Below are 17,856 nucleotides of genomic sequence, written 5' to 3'. Positions count from 1 at the left end.
TAATTCAATTGTATAGAATGTGAAGACTGTGTGTTTGTGTTTTATTTTTATAATGTGCACCGAAGATGGCATTTAATTTTGTTGTATGAGGTGCAATGACAATAAAGTAAACTTAACTTAATCTAACTTAACCCAACTCAATTCAACTCAACTCAACTCAACTCAACTCAACTCAACTCAACTCAACTCAACTCAACTCAACTCAACTCAACTTAACAATGGCCCTGAAAAGAAGTGACTTAGGATCATTTTTCACACTTACGACTTGTGGTCACATAATCAGAATTTGGATGCTTGGCAACTGGCTCATATTTATGATGGTTGCAATGTCTCAGGGGGGTCACGTGATCCGCTTTTGTGACCTTCTGACAAGCAAAGTTCATGGGAAATTCACTAAACAACCCACGTTACTAATTTAACAAGTGCAATGGTTCATTTAACAAATCTGGCAAGGTAATTGGCAAAATGGGTCAAACCTCACTTAACAAATGTTTCACTTAGCCACATGAATTTTGGGCTCGATTATTTGGATTGTGACTCAAGAGTTACCCATATTTATTTGAATCCTGCCTGTATTAGTAGTAATTGGTTAGCAACAGTTTGCTATTCTGCCTTGGGGAAGAATAGATGGTCAGTGCCATAACCTATCTTCCTTCCTTCCTTCCTTCCTTCCTTCCTTCCTTCCTTCCTTCCTTCCTTCCTTCCTTCCTTCCTTCTCTTTCTTTCTTTCTTTCTTTCTTTCTTTCTTTCTTTCTTTCTTTCTTTCTTTCTTTCTTTCTCAAAAGTGTGAAGGTAGCCCTCAACTTACAACCCAGATGTTTAATAACCATTCAGAATCACCACAGCTTCAGAAAGAGTGTTTTATGATCTGTAAATTACTTCTAGCTATCATAAAGTCTAGGGCTGCCCCCTATCGCATGATTACATTTGTTGGGGGGGGGCACCAGGCAACCATTTTGCAACTGGTTGCAGTATCCCATGGTCACACGACCCCAATTTGTAACTTTATTGAGTGCCTTAATTTACAACCGTTGTAATGTACAACTGAAATTCCAGTCCCAATTGTGGTCGTAAGTCAAGGATCCTTTACATAGCTACCCATTTGCATACAAAATTATACCTCTCCTCCCTGCCATTATAAAGAGGAAGCTGCAAAATAAAACTAAAAGAAGAACACCTTGAGAGCCTCCAAATACTCTTCTAGTTTTTTGCATACAAGGAGGATGTCCGGACTAATTCTAAGATAAAATGTGTCAGTCTCAAAGTTTTATACCCTTGAGGATTCAAGCATAGAAAAATTTCAGGAAGTAAATAGAATAGAATAGAATAGAATAGAATAGAATAGAATAGAATAGAATAACAGAGTTGGAAGGGATCTTGGAGGTCTTCTAGTCCAACCCCCTGCTTAGGCAGGAAACCCTACACCACTTCAGACAAATGGTTATCCAACCTCTTCTTAAAAACTTCCAGTGTTGGAGCATTCACAACTTCTGGAGGCAAGTCGTTCCACTGATTAATTCTGGACAAGATTCAGCATTCAGGTGCCAACTTTCTTTCCTTCATCAGAATTTCCTGACATTATTTTTCTGCACTTGGTGGGGAAAAGAGGTTGCCTCCCTCTGTCCCCCCACCCGCCCAGTGGTGGAATTCAATTTTTTTTTTACTACCGGTTCTATACGCATGGCTTGGTGGGCATGGCAGGGAAAGGATACTGCAAAATCCCCATTTGCTTGCAGAGAGTTGCAGGAGGCCATCGCAGCCGAAAATGGAGCTCAGGAGCCCGTTTTCACTGGCAGAGTGCTTGGGCCGCCACAGGCACCCCCGACATGAGTGACATCAAGCTGGCCACGCCCCCTGGCCATGCCCCACCCCCCAGCCTCTTGAGGTTAAACACAACTGATGTGGCTCTCAATGAAATTGAGTTTGACACCCCTACATTAGCTCAATAGAAGATTGCTTTTTCGACGTCTTTTTAGAACTGTTAAAGAAGCTGGAGGAGGAGGGGAGAGAGAGAAACTATCCTGAACTAAGTAAGTCTTCACTTACAAACCCTGTTTAGGTTTAAACTCTCCTTTTTGCACAGATTGTGCAACCTTCTAATTTAAGCCCTGCTGAATCATAAACTTCCCTTTTAACTTTTGACCAATGGGTTGTCTGGATCTAAGACTGAAGGTTTTAGAGTTGACCTCCAAAACCTCCAAACAGAACTAGCGAAATTCTGGAGAACTTCTCACATTTAATGTTGATGATAGTATGCTAGCAATAAATAAATAAAGAAAAAAGAAAATGACTTCATATTTGGCCTGACTTTAGTTTTCGACTGGTCAAAGCAGTTATCTAGGAAACCTCCCTGAAATCAGCTGTCTTTTCTGAAGAACACATTATCGCATGGTTGTTTACGTCTGCTTGTTCAACGCAGTCCTTCCATTATTACTAGCTGGCATTTGATTTTCCTGTTGATTCTAATTTAAGTAATACGTTGCCATGGCATTCTTTAAAACAAGGCAACAAGAATTCTTCTTCAATGAGAGTTTTCATACCAACAGCTCAACTTCAGATGGTCTGTGAACTTGCTGGGATTAATTTGATGATGGTGAAGGCTCCGTTCTAGAAGGCTGACCCAAGAAGTCTACTTGAGTAATTGTCCTGTCATCGTGGAGACATCGACAGTCATCCTGTTGTTTCTTGAAAGTGAAGAACAAAAAGCACAATGAAAACAGAGGTGAATAATTACATCTCAAACACGTATTTGTGTTTATGTGTGTGTTTGTTTAAAACTCTGATCACGGATGGATAGAAAAGGTGATGTAGGATTAACTACAACACTTAGAATCAGAGAATCATAAACCTGGATAAGGCCTTAGAGGTCTTCTAGTCCAGGGGTCTCCAACCTTGGCAACTTTAAGCCTGGAGGACTTCAATTCCCAGAATTCCCCAGCCAGCTTTGCTGGCTGGGGAATTCTGGGAATTGAAGTCTTCCAGGCTTAAAGTTGCCAAAGTTGGAGACCCCTGTTCTAGTCTAAGCCCCTGCCCAAGACAGTAGTCCCAGGCAAATGAAAATCCAATCTTTTCTTGAAAATCTCCAGTAGTGGAGCACCCCAAAACTCAAGGAGGCAAGCTTTTCCATTCATTAATTGCTCCCACTTAGTAAAACATCACTCTTAAGGTCAAAAATGTATCACCAAACACAAGGACAAAAGAGACTATCGGACTGTTAAAATAGTATGTAGGGAGTTAGCACCCAGCCTCTCCTAGCAAAATGAAATATTCTAGGAAATATTAAAAAGGCAGAATATTATATTTCCTTGGATGAGAAATTGAGAAACATATTTTTAGGCAGGAAACAGACTTACTTTTAATAGCCCCCACCATCTTCAATAGCCCACAGCAGATGTCCACACTTAAGAGATAAAGGTCTATTCATAGCCCTCACCCAAGATCCAAGAAAGGTAGGATTAACCCTCTCACCCATCTCACCACATGGCACCTGGGAAGATTACATCACCCAACAAGGCTCAACCAAGCTTGGGACTCAAAAATACAGCCTACAGAGTTGCCCCTGCATGGCCCCATGGGAGTCTGGCAACCAATCAGAATACAAGCTCAAATTCAAAAAGCCCAGAGAGGGCATAAAACCCAGGCACTCTCAGCATCTCTACCTTTTTTTTTTTCTTCACCCAAGATCTTCAAGGCATGTGATCCTGTCCACTGTTGCAATTTAGCCATATGGACTCCTTTGAGAGATTGCTTACGTGCAGATTAGCATGGGAAACCTCGGCTAATTGAATCACATAGGCAGAAACTTGTGTAAATCACATCAAAGCTGCAGGATGTTTACCTCTAACGATGGTGTGAAATGCATCAAAAGTTTTGTAATTAACCACAGGACATCCCTTTTCCTTTGATAAGATTCCTCTTACAAAGTTCCTTCTACACACAATTAATGTGAGATCAATTAGCATGTAGGGTCAGGATGTCACAGGATGTATTGCTATATTTGCTACATGATTGCTATATAAGTCTTTGATGTCTCAGGATGTATTTCTATGTTGCTATGTGATTGATATGCAAGTTTTTGTCTTTGATGTATGCAAGTCATTGTCTTTGATGTAAATGCCTTCTGATAAGAATCCCAATAAAAGAGAGACCCAAACTCTGTTCTGGGCACTCTCATCCCGAGGAAAACCATGTGTTTGACTCTTGATTCATGAGAGACTGCCGCAGTCCACCATTAAAACCAGGGGTGAAATCCAGCAGGTTCTGACAGGTTCTGGAGAACTGGTAGCAGAAATTTTGAGTAGTTGGGAGAACCGGCAAATGCCATCTCTGGCTGGCCCCAGAGTGGGGTGGGAATGCAGATTTTGCAATATCCTTCACCCAGGAGTGGGGAGGGAATGGGGATTTTGCAGAATCCTTTGCCCAGGAGTGGGGTGGGAATGGAGATTTTGTAGTATCCTTCGCCCAGGAGTGGGGAGGGAATGGGGATTTTGCAAAATCCTTCGCCCAGGAGTGGGGTGGGAATGGAGATTTTGCAGTATCCTTCCCTTGCCACACCCACCAAGCCACACCACACCACACCCACCAACCCACGCCCACAAAACCGGTAGTAAAAAAAAATTGGATTTCACCACTGATTAAAACCATCTTTCCAAGCATCCTCTGTGTTTCCAGTGTCTTTCTCCCCACTTGGAACTGAACCCAGAAGGATATTTCTTCCAACAAGTACCTATTCATTTACAGATATCAGAATATATGTAAAAACTATTATTAGGATTTTGAAAGGAAACACCATTTATCCAGCAGAGGCTGAGGTGTATCTGACCGGGTAAAAGGTGTTCTATTTACCATGCTACCTTTTCGTGGTCCTTGATCTTTAAACAGTTTGGAGTCTGACGATGCCTTTGACCATCTTCCAAAGACGGTCAGTCTCATGTCAAATTACCCTTTATTGATATTCCTGGAATATTTTTATTGCGAAATAAATTGATTCCCAGTGTGAAATAGTCAGCTGCCGAAATTCTTGTAGCTCCATCCTTTTCATTGCAATAAATCTTGTGAAAGAAGATTTTGTGCTGGTAAAGAATTCCAGTTTGCTTGGCAGCTGCTGCTAAAGAGCCTGACCCGTAGAATGGCCTGGCCTGGCATGTTGCCTCCAGTGTCTCACCCAGTTTTGCTGAATGTACTTCACAATGTGAGGGAGGGTCAATATTATTCCATCCATGGAGACTAATCAGTTGGAGACCGTTCCGTTAAATTGATAATTAATAATGCCCACATTTAAATTATGTTAACCTTCCGCTGCGAGCTTAAGACACATCTATTTATCTGCGCAGGACTGGACTAGAATTTTAAATTTTTAAATGTTTAAATTTTAAATCTGGTTTTAAATGGGGTTTTATTATTTATATCTCTATTTTAAATATTCGGCCTATGTAATAAGTTTTTTAAATTAATGTTTTACTCTGTATATATATATATGTTTTTTATATGGCTGGAAACCGCCCTGAGTCCCTAGGGAGATAGGGCGGTATAAAAGTGTGAATAATAAATGAATAAAATAAAATGTTAAATAAGATTTAAGCTTTGGTCTGGCTCCAATCATGTCTTCATCCAGAATCTACATACATACATTCATACATACCTCAACATTCAACCACAACTGAGCTCCAAATTTCTGCCGCCAGACAAGAGTGTTAAGGGCCTCTGTGGCTCAGACTGGTAAGACAGTCTGTTATTAACAGCAGCTGCTTGCAATTACTGCAGGTTCAAGTCCCACCAGGCCCAAGGTTGACTCAGCCTTCCATCCTTTATAAGGTAGGTAAAATGAGGAGCCAGATTGTTGGGGGCAATAAGTTGACTTTGTATATAATATAAAATGGATGAAGACTATTGCTTGACATAATGTAAGCCGCCCTGAGTCTTCGGAGAAGGGTGGGATATAAATGTAAATTTAAAAAAAGTGAACTTTGTCCTATCTTATGACCTTTCTTGCCACAGTTGTCAAGTTAATAACATGGTTGTTAAGTGGATCCGGTTTTCCCATTGACACCCAGCTGTACTTTTCCACACCGGGCCACCCCAATGAAGCTATCGAAGTGCTGTCCCGGTGTTTGGAAGCCGTATGGGTCTGGATGGGAGAAACAGGCTCAAGCTCAATCCCTCCAAGACAGAGTGGCTGTGGATGCCGGCATCCCGGTACAGTCAGCTGAGTCCACGGCTGACTGTTGGGGGCGAGTCATTGGCCCCGATGGAGAGGGTGCGCAACTTGGGCGTCCTCCTGGATGAACGGCTGTCTTTAGAAGATCATTTGACGGCCGTCTCCAGGAGAGCTTTCTACCAGGTTCGCCTGGTGCGCCAGTTGCGCCCCTTTCTAGACCGGGATGCCTTATGCACGGTCACTCACGCCCTCGTGACGTCTCGTCTGGATTACTGCAATGCTCTCTACATGGGGCTCCCCTTGAGGGGCATCCGGAGGCTTCAGTTAGTTCAGAATGCAGCTGCGCGGGTGATAGAGGGAGCCCCTCGTGGCTCCCGTGTGACACCTATCCTGCGCAGACTGCACTGGCTACCTGTGGCCTTCCGGGTGCGCTTCAAGGTTTTGGTAACCATCTTTAAAGCGCTCCATGGCATAGGGCCGGGCTACTTACGGGACCGCCTACTGCTACCGAATACCTCTCACCAACCCGTGCGCTCTCACAGAGAGGGACTCCTCAGGGTGCCGTCAGCTAGGCAGTGCCGTCTGGCGACACCCAGGGGAAGGGCCTTCTCTGTGGGGGCTCCCACCCTCTGGAACGAACTCCCCCCAGGACTTCGTCAACTTCCGGACCTCCGAACCTTCCGTCGCGAGCTTAAAACACATTTATTCATCTGCGCAGGACTGGATTAGATTTTAAATTTATACTGGTTTTAATGGGTTTTATTATTTATATTGCTTTTTAATAATTCGGCCATGTAGAATAAGTTTTTTAACTGTTATTTTAGTTTGTATTTATATGTACTTTTTTACTTGCCTGTGAACCGCCCTGAGTCCCTAGGGAGATAGGGCGGTATATAAATGTGATAAAATAAATAAATAAATAAATAAATAAATAATAATTTGCCTGTCAGAAGGTCACAAAAGGTGATCCCATGACCCCAGGACCCTGCAACCATCATAAGCACATGCCAATTGCCAAGAGTTCAAATTTTGATTATGTGGCCATTGTGATGCAACAGTCATAAGCCTTTCTTCCTGCACCAACTCAACAAGTTCTTTCTGCGCCAACTCAGTAAGCTCAAACTGCCCAAGGAGCTGCTGATTCAGTTCTACAGAGGAATTCTTGAGTCTGTCATCAGCACCTCTATAACTGCCTGGTTTGGTTCTGCAACCCAACAAGACAGACATGGACTTCAGAGGATAATTAGAACTGCAGAAAAAACAATGGCTACCAACTTGCCTTCCATTGAGGACCTGTATACTGCACGAGTCAAAAAGAGGGCCGTGGAAATATTTACAGACCCCTCACATCCTGGACATAAATTGTTTCAACTCCACCCTCAAAACAATGCTGTGTAGAGCACTGCACACCAGAACAACTAGACACAAGAACAGTTTTTTCCCGAATGCCATCACTCTGCTAAACAAATAATTCCCTCAACACTGTCAAACTATTCACTAAGTCTGCATTACTATTAATCTTCTCATCGTTCCCATCACCCATCTCCTCTCACTTATGACTGCATGACTGTAACCTTGTTGCTGGTATCCTTACTATTTATTTTGATTGTTTCCTAGTATGATTTGATTGCTTATTTGTACCCCATGATTATCACTAAGTGTTGTACTTTATGATTCTTGACGAATGTATCTTGTCTTTTTATGTACATTGAGAGCATATGCACCAAAGACAAATTCCAATCACACTTGGCCAATAAAGAATTCTATTCTGTCACTTTTTTTAAAGTACTGTTGTAACTTCAAACAGTCACTAAACAAATGTTTGTAATTCGAGAATTATTAGTAGATAAATACATTTTAATGAGGCAAGGCTGTGGATTATGAGCTTGGATTTCAGTGGAGGGTTGTTGTTTTTTGCATGATAGCAACAGCACGTAGACTTATACAGTGCTTTTACAGCCCTCTCTAATAGGTTTATAGAGCCAGCCTATTGCCCCCAACCATCTAGGTCCTCATTTTATCCACCTCGGAAGGATGGCAGGCTGAGTCAAACTTGAGCCTGGTGTGATTCGATCTGCCAAACTGCTGACCGGTGATCAGCAGAAGTAGCCTGCCGTAATAATCTCATTTCCTGGTTTTAATTAGATCACAGACTAATCTGATTGGTTCAAAAATGCTTTTCAGCTCCTAACTGTCTTCTTGGGATGTTCCTGATTAGAGCCAGAAGCACAGCAGGGGCTTTGCTAGGAGAAACTGTGTGAACATGTCCTTCTGACCAGCTGAAACAACAATCAAAACCGGAATAGCATCTTGCAGGAACAATAGAATAGAATAGAATTTTATTGGCCAAGTGTGATTGGACACACAAGGAATTTGTCTTGGTGCATATGCTCTCAGTGTACATAAAAGAAAAGATACGTTCATCAAGGTACAACATTTACAACACAATTGATGATCAATATATCAATATAAATCATAAGGATTGCCAGCAACAAGTTATAGTCATACAGTCATAAGTGGAAAGAGATTGGTGATGGGAACTATGAGACGATTAATAGTAGTGCAGATTCAGTAAATAGTCTGACAGTGTTGAGGGAATTATTTGTTTAGCAGAGTGATGGCCTTCGGGAAAAAACTGTTCTTGTGTCTATTGTGTCTACAATGCTGCCAATCTTAAGATCTTCCCAGTTACATAATAAAAACACAATCGTGTTACGGAAAGTTTAAAGACAGACCCCAAAATGTTTCACGCTCTGTTTATTTGCATAGTTTTAAATCTACCTGGCAGCTCAGAAATTTATCTAAACAGTACGTCTGTTGGCTACGTGCAATCACTATCTGCTGTTGAATTTCCTGATAACTTGATTTTGATCTCCATCATAAGAAACTCCAGCATTTCTTTGAATACGAAAGCCAGAAATGAGTAAAAGTTTTTTTAAAAACCTTTTTTAAACCAACAACACAAAACAAAACAGTGTTTGACGTAAAAACAATTCAGCGATCTTTAAAAAAAGAAAAAGAAAAAGAAACCAAATCATTGGGAAAAAATGAGAGCTAAACATAGAATAAAACTTTAAAAGGTTAGCATAGAAAATTATATATATGACTGGAATAAATTTGATGCTGAATTCCAATTTTATCTTACTTAGAAGAAACTTAATTAAAATTAAAGAACAATCTTAGGATATATTGTACTCCTACATGCATTTAACTGGAAATAAACATTAATGCCATCAGTGGGGTTCACTTTCTATGGATACAACCCCTCCCCCCAACTTTTCTAATAGAATAATTACAGGTACTCCTCACTTAACGATGGTAATTGAGACTGGCAATTCTGTTGCTAAGAGAGTCATAAGGCACAATGTCACATTCCGGGCTGACTTATGACGGCAGCTCCAGTAATCTCAGTTGCCATTGTTACAGCGAATCCAGCATGGCTGCAGCATCTTATGATTATGTGATTGCCATTTGTGACTTCCTGCTAGCTTCCCCATTGACTTTGCGGGCACTAAAGGTATGCAATAATGAATAGGAATGATAATAGCAATAGCACTTAGACTTATATAAGTCTTCACGGTGCGCTTCAGCCCTCCCACTCTAAGCGGTTTACAGATTCATCATATTGCCCCCAACAATCTGGGTCCTTATTTTATCGACCTCGGAAGGATGGAAGCAGTGGTGGGATTCAGCCAGTTCGCACCACTTCGGGAGAACCGGTTGTTAACTTTCTGAGCAGTTTGGCAAACCGGTTGTTAGAAGAAATCATTAGGGCAGAGAACCTGCTGTTAAATTACTTGAATCCCACCACTGGATGAAAGGCTGAGTCAGCCTTGAGCCAGATGAGATTCTGCTAAATTGCAGGCAGCCGGCAGGCAGCAGAAGTAGCCTGCAGTACTGCATTCTAACCACTGCGCCATAATAATATAATAATTATATGACTGCAAGATGCTGTGTCTGTCATAATTGGAAGTTGGTTGCCAGGCACCTGCATCAGGACTGTATGGTCCATGGAGACGCTGCAATGGCCACAACTTTGAGGAACGGTCATAAGTCTCCTCATACAGCAGCATTGTAGCTTCGAATGGTCACAGAACAAGAGTGTCAAGTGGGGATTTCCTGTATGCACTTAAAACAGCAGAGAAAGAAAACTGGGTGATTAAATTTTCAGCCATATCGTAATCACACTCCTCCAAACCAAAACTGCTACCAAACAAAGTGGCAGATTCTTTGGCCAGTGAAGGACAGGAGAGGTGAATTTTGGAACGCTGAAGTGACCACTAAAATAAAACGAGCAAACAAAACACAATGTCACATCTGTGTAGCTGATCAAATGAGAATAAATAGGGACACATTCATGTTTTCCCCACATCTGCTCAAATGAACGCCCAATGCAATGCACTCATGGCAAAACTGTGAGGCTCCGACAGGAGTATCTTACATTGGAAATTTTATTCTCCTGCTTGTTTACATTTTTGCTTTAACTGTGCTAGATTTATGGGGCAGATGCTGTGGGAGTTTGAAGCATTTTCGCTGCATGTCAGCATTCCTGGCATCAGAATCTAATCTCAAAACAAATTTTAAAACAAGAACAGAAAGAAAAAGTTATTTGCAGGAAATAAATCATAGTGATCAGCAAAGCTTAGCAGCTAAGTATGTCTAACCTATCAGGAAGACACTCCCCAAAATGTTTTCTGTATGCATTTATTTGCCTGGAAGAATGAGAGAAGGGAATAACCTCTAATTAGCTATTTCATAATTTAGAAACAGGAAGATACAAAGATGCAAAGCCACTGCTCCTTATGGCTAGTAGGTCATGAATTGTGTAGCAGCCAGTGGCATTTAACAGACTGGCAAACAGAATAACAGAATAACTGAGTTGGAAGGGACCTTGGAGGTCTTCTAGTCCAACCCCCCTGCTCAAGCTTCTTCTTCTTCTTGTGCCATATCTGTCATCGGACATTGGCGATCCTATTTTTATCAAAAACCGCATGAAAAAGTGATGCTGAGTTTTGTCCAAACCAATCCCTTAGATTTTGAAGCCATGATGTTCTTCTTCTGGCTGGACTTCGGTTGCCTTCCAATTTTTCCCTGGAGAGTTAGGTGAAGTATTTTTCTGGGGGTTGCATCACATGTCCAAAATATTCTAAGTTTTGCTTTTTTAATGGTTTTGCTCAAGCAGGAGAGACTATAATATTTCAGACAAATGGTTGTCCAAACTCTTCTTAAAAACCTCCAGTGATGAAGCACCTACAACATCTGAAGGCAAGTTGTTCCACTGATTAATTGTTCTCATTGACAGAAAATTTATCCTTAGTTCTAAGTTGCTTCTCTCCTTGATTAATTTCCACCCATTGCTTCTTGTTCTACCCTCAGGGGCTTTGGAGAATAGCTTGACTCCCTCTTCTTTGTGGCAACCCCTTAGATATTGGAACACTGCTATCATGTCTCCCCTAGTCCTTCTGTTCTTAAAACTAGACATACCCAATTCCTGCAACTGTTCTTCATACATTTTAGCCTTCAATTCCCCCATTTGATTTGACCCCTAACAAACATCTTAAAAGTAGTTGTGAATGTACTTATTGTCTTTAGTTGTGTTGCATCCAGTAATGTTGGTTCTGAAACAGTTTTGCCAGCACTATAATCATACAATGCTTCACAAACACTGCCTTCCTCATCATTTGCAATTTCATGCCTAATGTTGTTGATCCATAAAAATCTTTGATGTGCATTCTGGTAGTAACTGTAGCAAGTCATTTTCCAAACACTCTATCTTCTTAATTGAACATCATTAGCTACAGTAGTGGCCACAATTGTGGAAACCTTTTGGGAAAAGTGTATTTTCTAAAACTAGCTAATAACACCACTTTTTTTGGGGGGGAAGAGTACCATACAATTGTATATCAATGGAAAGATAATTTAATCAAGAATGTAATGCAATAACTTTTATGAAGGATTTTCTATTAGAATAGCAGTTACAGTATAAAGAGAAAAATGAAACACGTAGAACAAACGAGATCTACAAAAATTATCACCCTAGAAAAAATGAGATCTACAAAAATTATTACCATGTCAGTTAATACTTAGTTGGATAGATTTTCAATTGGGTTAAGGTCTGGGCTATTCCCAGGCCATTCCAGCAGTGAAACTCTTGAAACTCCCCCAAAAAGTCATTTCATTAGCCATCAAACCTCAAAAATACACTTTTCCCAAAAGGTTTCTGCAATTTTGGTCACTACTGTATTTGATCAACTGGCTCCAACAAGCAATTTATATTCATTGTCAGGATTAAAGCACAAAATAGTTTGCAAGCCAGGATTACTGACTAAAGTAATAGTTGATGGATCATTAATGTACAGTGGAAGGAAGGGATCTCGACAATGTCCTAAGTGATCACTTGGTCGGCTCCCAAGTTCCAGCTTCAAACCAATTCCCTGTTATTTAGGGCCTTTCCAATTCAACATCCAGATGTTGCTGAATTACATCCGTGAGGATGGTCAAGGATGCTAAGAGGTTATCTATCTTTGCCTAGAGATTAGATGGAAGTAGAAAGATCCAAGCAATAATATGGAATCAAAAACAATGATTCAGGATCAAACTTAAGGAATCAATTTGACTCTATTGATCTGTCTATTGATCTCATTGGGTGAACAGTTTAGTCTCTCGAATGCCTAGCTCAGGAGTCAGCAACCTGTGGCTCTGGAGCCGCATGTGGCTCTTTCATCCCTCTGCTGCGGCTCCCTGTTGCTGGTCGGCTCCACAATTGAGAGGGCTTTCAGTTAGGACAGGTAGAGGAAAAAGGATGCTGTGCTAGGAGGAGACTCTATGGTGAGGGAACCGAACTTCCGGTCAGCAGAGGAAAAAGGGTGCTGTGCTAGGAGGAGACTATGATGAGGGAACTGGACATCCGGTTGGCTCCAGGATTGAATGGGGACTTCCGTTTAGGACCTTTGTGGCTCTTTGAGTGTTTAAGGTTGCCAATCCCTGGCCTAGCTTAATTCCATCAGTCTAAAAAAGGATTTTTAAAAACGTGATTGACAAGGGATTGAAAAACAGTTTCGCATTTCAGAATGCAGGGTACTGAAACTATAGAAAACACAGTTTGGAAAGAATTAGAGATAGCAAGTAACCTTTTACATTCAATGTATTTTGACAGGGAACAGATAAATATTTTATTTAACAGCATCAAAAATTAGGAAAGCTAAGCATTGGGTAGTTTTACTAGCAGAATAAAAGATATTTTGTTAATGAATATAGTTTTACATGATACACCCTGATCTTAAACATTGTAGGCTTCTCCCATAGTATTTAAAGTATATTATGAGGAATGAATTTGCAGTTATCATGCATTTTAAGAGCTACCAACCACCATAACTAATAATTTATTTTACTAATCAAAACACAGCCAAATAAAACCAAAGACAATTAAAGCCAAGAAAGCAATTATGTCGGCTTCTACCTGCAAAAGGATCTACATTGCCAAAGGGCCATCCCCAGAGAGTAGATACTAATAAGTCAGAAATGTCAGGTAATCTGTTAGAGAAAAAATTACACAGATTCCAACTTCAGGCTTTCCATATTAGACGGATGTAGGTTGGTTTGCCTGAAAAAACTTACTGTGATGATCTCCAGTGTAAAGAGAGTTCAGTCCTTATTTCGCCTCTTTCTGTTGAGTCTACACAGGGTGGAAAGGAGGATAGACTAGGTCTGAGAAGATCAAAGAAGGTTAAATATTTATATATTTACAACTTAGCTCCTTCCTTTCATGTCTTATCACTGGCCATATTTACCTGACTCAAAGAATGCAGACAAACAAAAAAATTTATTTGCTGCCCGTCCGACCACAAGAGTTTTACCTCTCAAACAGGTCAGTCCTAGAGGAGATCAACACTAACTGCTCTTTAGAGGGCCAGATCCTGAAGATGAAACTCAAATACTTTGGCCACCTAATGAGAAGGAAGGACTCCCTGGAGAAGAGCCGAATGCTGGGAACGATTGAGGGCAAAAGAAGAAGGGGATGGCAAAGAATGAGGTGGATAATCTTTAGCATGAATTACGATCTTACAATGTCTTCCCATGGAGTGAACCAAGTCTTTTAGTTCTGCAGCTGTTAGGATGGAGTCACTGAAGCAGTCAGTGTGAGCTTAAATGGACTCCAGAGGATGGTAGAGGACAGGAAGGCCTGAAGGAACATTGTCTATGGGGTCGTGATGGGTCGGACACAATTTTGCAACCAACAGCAACAAATAAAAGAGACTTGGAGAAATGGAATTGCTCTGTTTGAAATCACAAGCCTGCTCTCATTTTTGAAATGGTTTTGATGTTTTCTCTTAATGAGCCAGTAGAAAGGGCAAATAAACATGCTATGAATAAATCCTTCTCTTTGGTCTTCACTGGAAGAAGCATCAATCATCAGAGATTAAAAAATGAGCAATTTTCAGATTAAGTATCCGGAAAAATTGATGTTTCATTTTAGGTATCATAAAGCTTTCTTTCTTGCAGATTCTGAGCATAGCTCCTTATCTCAGTGTTTCTCAACCAGAGGTGAAATCCACCAGGTTCTGACGGGTTCTGGAGAACCGGTAGCAGAAATTTTGAGCAGTTCAGAGAACCAGTAGCGGAAATTTTGAGTAGTTCAGAGAACTGGCAAATACCACCTCTAGCTGGCCCCAGAGTGGGGTGGGAATTGAGATTTTGCAATATTCTTCCCCTGCCATGCCCACCAAGCCACACCACGCCCACCAAGCCATGCCCACAAAATCGATAGTAAAAAAAACCAAATGGATTTCACCACTGTTCTCAACCTTGGCAAGCTTAAGACACGTGGATTTCAACTCCCAGAATTCCCTATAGCTATCTGGGGGTGGGGGGAATTCTGGGAGTTGAAGTCCACGTGTCTTAAACTTGCCAAGGTTGAGAAGCACTGGCTTATGTCACAATTAACTTTTATCACAGGATAAAATAACAGGCAGTAATCCCTGGGTTACAGACAAGATCCATTGATAAGTTAGTCTTCAAATTGATTTTGTAGGTAAGTCAATACAGGTTCTTATTTAGCATTAGTCAAGCAAAGGTTTGTCTTATAGTAGAGTGTCTATTTTATCTTTACCTTTAACAGATTAACAGAATTGGAAGGGACCTAATAGGTCACCTAGTCCAACCCTCTGCTCAAGCAGGAAACGCTACACGATTTCTGATATAGGACAGTTCAATCTCTTCTTGAAAGCCTCCAGGGATGAAGCTCCCACAACTTCCGAAGGCAACTTCTGCTCCATTGATTAATCGTTCTCACTGTCAGAAAATTCCTCCTCATTTCTAGGTTGAATCTCTCCTTGATCAGTTTCCATCCATTATTCTTTGTCTGGCCTTCAGGTGCTTTGGAAAACAGCTTGACCCCCTCCTCTCTGTGGCAGCCCCTCAGATATTGAAAGACTGCTATCATGTCTCCCCTGGTCCTTCTCTTCAGTAGAATAGCCATGCACAGTTCTGCAACCGTTCTTCATATGTTTTATTCTCCAGTCCCCTAATCATTCTGGTTGCTCTCCTCTGTACTTTTCCTAGAGTCTCAACATCTTTTTTGTAGTGTGGTGACCAAAACTGGATGCAGTACTCCTATTCTATTCTGTTCTGTTCTGTTCTGTTCTATTCTATTCTATTCTATTCTATTCTATTCTGTTCTGTTCTGTTCTGTTCTGTTCTGTTCTGTTCTGTTCTGTGCTGTGCTGTGCTGTGCTGTGCTGTGCTGTGCTGTGCTGTGCTGTGCTGTGCTATGCTATGCTATGCTATGCTGTTTTGTTCTATTCTATTCTATTCTATTCTATTCTATTCTATTCTATTCTATTCTATTCTATTCTATTCTATTCTATTACCTTGAAGTAGGCAGTACAGGAATAAAAAGTTTTTGTTGTTGTTGTCATAAATGGTCTTGTAACCACTCAAGTGCTTCCTCTTTCGTTGAAGCTCGCCAGCAATTGCATCAGACTTACATTTCAGAAGCATGGTTACAAAACTAGGTAAGATGAAAATGCAAGCGCAACCAAGCACTCCAAAAAACACTTAAGTCAAATATAAAGTTACACACTCAACCCCGTGTTAATGGCACAGTGATCCAACTTACAGTATCAGAAGGTGTCCTTCCTGAAGCCGATGAACTCTTGAAGCCATACAATGTTTATATGAGCGTCACAAAGTAGAGCCTACGTTTCTTACCACGAACCATTGTATTTAACTCAATTTTAAAATATAATAGGCTTTAATGGCAGTCTATTTGCAAGTACGAGTTATTTGTAAGTCAGACATTCTTAACCTGGAGACGGCCTGTACCCTTGTAAGATTGCCCATTTGAAGCTCATTCTCTGAATTGCTTAGAATTCTCACTATCATTAATCTTATATGTGCAATTCACTTTTAATAGCTTCATTAGAGCACGTAGAACACTTTTATTCTTTCTCTCCCTGCCTCTCCCTCCCTCCTTCCCTGCCTCCCCCCCTCTTCCTTTTTATACAGACATATAGCTAAAATTAAATATTGACAGCATGATCTCTAAATCACAGAAAGCAGTCTGTAAAAGTATCACCTTTTAGATTGGAAAGTTAAGAAACAGCTCTTAAGATTAGTACCACGAAGCACCATGACACACACACACAAATCAAATTAATTATCTACTGGAGTGTTAGAGTTATAAGTGTTAACACTGATAAGTTATAAGTGTTTTGAAGTTGTAAAAACCCTCATCCAATGTGGTCTCTTGAATTCACTTCATTGTATTTTACATTATTGAGCAATGCTGCTTTTAAGAAAAGCTTAACTCTAAAAGTTGTCTGAGACATATTCCAGATATATACCATATAAGAACTTGTGTATATGAGCAATGTTATTAATTAATTAATTTATTTATTTATTTTTATTTATTTATTTTGTCACAACAATATATATAGGTATCATACAAAAAGATTATATAGTATATAAACACATATATGAGTAAATATTAGGAGGTATAAGCATATATATATATATATATATATATATATACATATATATATATATATATATACATATATTTGTTTTCTGAGGTTTTCACGGGTGTTTGTATATAGGTCTTTGGTTGTTCGGGTTTTCTCCCGTGTAAAATTGGAAGTGTCTTGGCGACGTTTTTGAAGTCTCATTAAATCATCTTCAGGCTTCAGCTTCGTGCTTCTGGGAGCAATGTGTGATCGCAGCTGTTTCTTCCTTTTAACTGCTAGTGGGGGTTTGAACTGATTGGGTGGGAGCTTGGCTGTGCTCTGATTGGATGGGGGGTTTTCTGTGCTCTGATTGGCTGGGGGTGTGTCCTGTGTTGGTGGGGGCTTGGTTGTGCTCAGTCTAATCAGTCTAATCTGTCACCACCACACATCCACCCAGAAAGCACACCCAAACCCACACTGATCAGGAAGCACGACCAAGGACCAGAAGCCAGACCGCAGCTGCAACATTAGCCACTTCAAACCCCTCCAATCCATACATGCAGCAGACTGACACCCACTACGAAGATGTAGCACGACCACAAACACGAAGCCAAACAGCAGCAGTGCAGCTCACCAGCTCAAATCCCCCTGCAGCACAGATTAGACTGAGCACAACCAAGCCCCCACCAACACAGGACACATATACATATACATATACATATACATATACATATACATATATATATATATATATAT

General features: G+C 40.6%; 2 protein-coding genes across 8 annotated transcripts in view; one reads left to right on the top strand and one right to left on the bottom strand.

The window, feature by feature from the left end:
• Nucleotides 1–17,856, bottom strand: part of CYSLTR1 (cysteinyl leukotriene receptor 1) — a 249,610-nt gene that overhangs the window by 12,309 nt on the left and 219,445 nt on the right. For 2 of the 7 annotated variants that reach the window (XM_058196964.1, XM_058196962.1), the window contains exon 2: nucleotides 2,541–2,684. The exons of 3 other annotated variants lie outside the window; for them this stretch is intronic. The gene's annotated coding sequence lies outside the window, so the exon portion shown is untranslated. Of the gene's footprint in view, nucleotides 1–2,540; nucleotides 2,685–2,985; nucleotides 10,277–13,774; nucleotides 13,833–17,856 lie in introns of those variants that run through there. 2 more of the 7 variants (XM_058196963.1, XR_009156710.1) reach the window with 2 other exon arrangements.
• The window catches only part of LPAR4 (lysophosphatidic acid receptor 4), a 251,517-nt gene that overhangs the window by 57,549 nt on the left and 176,112 nt on the right, over nucleotides 1–17,856 (top strand). The gene's annotated exons all lie outside the window — the stretch shown is intronic.

Source organism: Ahaetulla prasina, chromosome 11, assembly GCF_028640845.1.
Source record: "Ahaetulla prasina isolate Xishuangbanna chromosome 11, ASM2864084v1, whole genome shotgun sequence".
Lineage (NCBI taxonomy): Eukaryota > Metazoa > Chordata > Lepidosauria > Squamata > Colubridae > Ahaetulla > Ahaetulla prasina.
This window is presented reverse-complemented; position numbering and strand designations above follow the sequence as displayed.